The following is a 5580-nucleotide window of genomic DNA, read 5'->3' on the forward strand; positions in this document are numbered from 1 at the left end:
CCTGATCATTTGGTATCAATGTCAAAGGATAACACCTGTTCTTTTTCATTTCAACTTTGAGTACAAGACAATCCAATGAAGGTCCATCAAAGATACTACACATCTTTCCCCCAAATAACAGGTAGTAACCGTGTTCATCCATCTGCCCCACACTTAACAGATTTTCCTTCAAACCAGGTAGATACATAACTTCTTTGACATATTTTCTGCCTTTGCTAGTGTCTATCACAAGTGTACCAAAACCTGCCACATTCATGAGTTCCCCTGTGGGCATTTGAACCTTGCCAACCACATTTGTCTTCATGTCTATCAACAACTTAGAATCCCCTGTCATATGGTTGCTACAACCACTGTCTACATACCATTCTCCATTCACTTTTGATTTAGTGGTTGTGCTACTTGCATAAAACAGGTTCCCTGTCACCTCTACCTGATTAGCACAATTTGCCTTCTGCACCAATTTGCCTACTGTGCACTCTCTAGCCCAGTGACCAAACCTTTCACAGTTATAGCATTTAGGTTTCCCTTTATACCTACACTCTCCAAAGTGAAACTTAGAACATACCCTGCACTGTGGTTTGGTACCTATCTGCCCCATTGACTGTGCATTATGTGCAGAATTAGCATGAAATTTCTGCTGAAACTTAGGTTTTGAACCCCATTTCTTACCCTTATTATTCCAATTTTTCTGAAACTGAGATGAACCAGGTTGACCTTCACCCCTATTCTGCTCTTTTGGACTCACTGAGAAAGATGAGAATGCTTTCCCAGTAGTATCAACAGTATGCAGATCAAACCGTTGCTCTTGACTCTTTAAGATTGCAACTACTTCCTGCAACTCTACAGTCTCTAGACACTTTGTGTTTTCTATAACCAAACAGATAGAATCATAAGGTTTACTAAGACTGATCAACACTTTCTGCACAAGTCTCTCATTCGACAGAGATTCACCAAATGTTCTCATTTGATTAATTAACTCATTTAGCCGTGTAAGATAGCTAGATAAAGACTCATCATCTCTCATCCTAGCATATTCAAACTCTCTCCTAAGATTCTGCAGTTTCACAGATCGTACCTGATCACCACCGTGATACTCCCCGTACAACAAATCCCATGCCATTTTAGCTGACTCGGCATTGGCGATTCGTGGGAAGATCTGATCCGAGACTGCATTCTGAATGATTCCCAAAGCCTTTGCGTCTTTCATCAGAACAGCTACCATTCCTTCATCCTCCTCCGATGCTTCTCCAGCTTCCTTCTTCTTCGGATTGGAGGTTGCAATCCCCTTCTCTACCAGATTCCATAACCCAAGAGATTTGAATATCGTTGCCATTTTAATTCTCCAGAACTCGTAGTTCTCACCGGAGAAAACTGGAGTTCGCACTTCCGAGCCTCCAGATCCAGACATGTTTTGATCTGAATCGACAACTTCACCGAGCTTCAAGAGAGCTTCGATTGAGCTCAAAAATAGCTTCACAGATTTACGCCCAGATTTTAGACCCAACTAGGCTCTGAGGCCATGTTAATGTTTCTGAAATCAACGAAGGTTTTGATGTAGATGGAGCTGAACAGAAAGCAAAATAAACCAAGACGAAAGAAAACGAATGGTTTCTTGTTTTTCACTCTGCAGAAACTCTTGCAGAGGAATATTTCATTTTTTTCACACAGAGCACTAACTTGCTTTTACATTAACTGAAGGCCCTTAACTTGGGACCACAATAACCACTACAATTCATCCTAGACACACATCTTTCTAATCTCATGGATCACTCAACACATGGCACTCATGGCCTTTTTACAAAACTAGTCATTTACACTTTGCCTCATTTTGCACAAGTGGATACACCAATTTAAACAAAACTTATTCTAAATCTTTTCAGCTCAAATACTTATAGTTCAACACAAATTCTGGTTCTGGGCTTTTCTCTTTGCAGCCTTTTTTTATTTTTTTTATTTACTTGCTGCTCGTCGGCTTCAAAGCGCATCCTCCTGGTATGTGCAAATTTATAGCAAAAACTTAACTTTTGTTAATTTGATTACTTAAATTTTAAATTTAATCATCTTGGTATTAATACGATATTAATTACGAATGTGGGTTTTGACCAATGCATCTAAACTAGAAGGTAGTGGTAGTGGTAGTGGTATTAGTATTTCGGTTCACCCAGAAATTTTGCCGTCTGGTGCTAGAAAACCACCCAGAAGCAAGCATCGTGCCAAGTGTAAGTGTTGATATATATTGACCCCTTGAATTTTTGTTGTACTTTTTTTAAAGGCATGAAATGGAATGACCATGTCATCGTTTCATTGTTCTGAAAGGAGATCAACAATGGAAGGGATGAAATGGAAATGATGAAATGACCATCTTAGTCTTACCCGTGAGACCCACATGCAAGCTACTAACGGAGGAATGACAGAAGTTCTAATTTCGGGCATAAATCCTAACAAACTTACAAGGGTTTAAATCCGATTTTTTTTACCACAGGACCTATCTTCCGAATACCTTATGAACACGGAACCATTTATCCAATTAGGCCAAAAAGAATTGCAGCCCAAGAGATGAGGACTGAACCATGAGGGTGGAGCGAGAAGACTCGGATCGATGTGATACCAAGAAAGGGGTACGCCGTGGATAAGTTTGTGAAGCATAATATAGTTGATCTTAGCATTCCTTATTGATCCACAGCTAATTAATAAAAAGGGATCTTTTGATATAAGCGCCTCAATTTTGAATTTTCTAAATCAAACATTCAAGCATTTTAGTGATTTGATTAAACTTTTTTTTTTTTGTCATAATTAGTGCTATATGCACATTATATTGTATCAAATTTCCTATAATCTAGCCTTTTGATTACACTCTCCTCCGTTAGAGATAATTGTAAAAAAACAAAAGTTGGATAGATTCAATTTATTTTCACAATAATGCTACAATTTAGCAATAATTATCTACGATTTAAGATTTTTTCTTTCCAAAATAGTTTAAAATATTTTTAAATCCCTCAAAATCAAATGTACCAAAATAAGTTTTTGTTTTAGTACGTTAAGAGAAAATAGGATTGAGAATAATATAAATGTACCAATACACAATGTGTACAAAATAAAACGTACCAAAATAAAAATAATGTATCAATATTAATTATATGTCTCAAATCAAACGTACCAAAATTGCAAATAAACATACCAATTAATGATTTTTGTAAATTCAAATGTACCCGCAGATAATATATACATAATGTATTGTACCTAATAATAATTCGTCAACAACTATACTTAAAAAAACAGCAAAAAAAAATATAATTTCACAAAAAAATTGAAAAAATTACACGGAGTTTTTATGTTGATCACCAACTATTTGAAAAAGAAAAAAAAACCATTTGGAAAAAGAAATAATATTAAATGTTTCCATAATAAAATAAATAAATAAATAAAAACTGTGATCGAAAAAAACATATTTGGAAGAATATAAAATATAGTTTAATTACTAATATCTCCATTAAATAAGGAAAAGTGCATCATGCAGATAAAAAGATAAATTCAAAAATTATTTTAATTTTAAAAAATAGAGGCGACTATTGGTCAAAGCACTTTAATCAAATTTTAAAAAGGCATAGATGTTTAATCTAAATGATATAGAAAAACTATAGAAGATTCTAATTTGACCTAATAAAAAAATAAGTTCAAACCAGAAATATATGCCTAATCAGTAATTTTAAGTAATTTATAGCTAAATACCCTTAAATTTTAGTCAGTTAATTTTTGGTGCTCATTTAAGAGTAATCCTGGTGTTACATAAAATTTTGATTTTGATCATTCATTTATGAGTTGAGTCTGCATTGCCGTTTGGTACTTATGTCTAGTGATATTCTTTTTTATTTATAAGTAAGAGGTCTTAAGTTTGATTATCGCCAAATGCGTATTTGAACAACATTATTGTTAGTTTATTGTAAGACTAAGCTCACCTCCTTAATGTATATAAATATCATTCGTTAAAAAAAAAAAAGTGCATCACGAAACAATGAATGTAGTTTGAGAAGGGGAAAAAAAGGAACTCCATGTGATACAATCATTAAGAGCAGTTTTTTTCCATTCACCGCAAAATTACATTTACTCCAAATTAATTAAACAAGGTAATTAAAGAAATTAAATGATAGACATAAGTACTCCATGGAATATTAGGCAAAAAAAGCACAATACTTGTTCACTGGCACGATCATCTCCCATCACTAACTGGTAATACAACGAGGTTCCTCATATTATGAAACCCCGAACTTGATTCGCCACCTCCTTCATTACTAATGGTTTCCATTGATATTTCTCCAAGCAAGCATTCAGTTTCTTCTAAATTGGAATTATCATTAACCCATGGATGCATGACCATCCTTCTCAAGCCCTCCAGTTCCATTGCAACTATCATTTGTAGGTGAAGTAAGTGTGTAAGGTTGGTAAAGTAAGTGGAGGTTGTAGGTGAAGTAGGTGGATGTTGTAGGTGAAGTAAGTGTGTGGTGTTGCTTTCATTTGGTTTGCTATAAATACCCAAGTCCCCAAGCATTGTATATCATCCAAGGAAAAACAAAGCCTAGAGCTAAATAAGAAAAGCTTTGCTAATTAGTTTGTTTTGTGAGCTTTCTTTAAGAGTGTGCTCTATTTTCTTCTTCTTGGGATCATTAGAGTTATCTTGGATACTCTTCTTATTCAACAATTGGTATCTAGAGCCAAGTCGGTCAGGGATCGTTCTTGGTAGAGCATTGGTTGTAAAGTTTCTTGAAATTCCGAGTATGCTCTGTGGTTGCAGTTTTGACTGATCTTCCACATCAGAAAAGAGTTCTTGAGATTATTGCTGGGGTTATCACAAACCTTGAGAGGGAGCTTCTTTGTGTCGAGAGTAGTGTATTACTCTGCACGGTAGTCACTCAAGCTTGTTCGGTGTAGTCAAAGTCTTGCCGATACGATGGGTGATCTTCAAGTTGTTGGAGGAATCAAGAAGCTCAACAACCAAAACTATAACACGTGGGCAACGTGTATAGAGTCTTACCTTCAAGGTCAAGACTTGTGGGAGGTTGTCGGTGGTAGTGAAGTTACACAACCGGCAGTGGAAGATGCTAACGGCGTCTTGCGGAAGTGGAAAATTAAAGCAGGCAAATCAATGTTTGCTTTAAAGACCACAATAGAAGAAGAAATGTTGGAGCACATTCGGGATGCTAAAACGCCAAAGGAAGCATGGGACACTTTTGTTACACTCTTTTTGAAGAGGAACGATACAAAATTGCAACTTCTCGAGAATGAGCTGCTATCGATGGTACAACGCGACATGACGATTGCCCAGTACTTTCACAAGGTGAAGTCGATATGCCGCGAAATTTCAGAATTAGATCCAACAGCTCCTATTGGGGAAACCAGGATGAAGAGAATAATTATCCATGGTTTGAGACCCGAATATCGAGGGTTCATTGCCGCTATACAAGGATGGCCGACACAACCATCGCTTGTTGAGTTTGAAAATTTGCTTGCAAGTCAAGAAGCTATGGCCAAGCAAATGGGAGGAGTCTCACTGAAGAGTGAAGAGGAAGCGCTCTACACCAACAA

The 5580-nt window shown here is 36.2% G+C and overlaps 1 pseudogene; it reads right to left on the reverse strand.

Annotated features, from left to right (window-relative positions):
- Positions 1–4207: 4207 nt before the first annotated feature.
- The window catches only part of LOC125475501, a 21077-nt pseudogene continuing 19704 nt past the window's right edge, over positions 4208–5580 (reverse strand).

Source organism: the organism of the source record quoted next, unplaced genomic scaffold, assembly GCF_019419815.1.
Source record: "Pyrus x bretschneideri cultivar Hongxiangsu unplaced genomic scaffold, Pyrus_bretschneideri_v1 Contig15, whole genome shotgun sequence".
Taxonomy (NCBI): domain Eukaryota; kingdom Viridiplantae; phylum Streptophyta; class Magnoliopsida; order Rosales; family Rosaceae; genus Pyrus; species Pyrus x bretschneideri.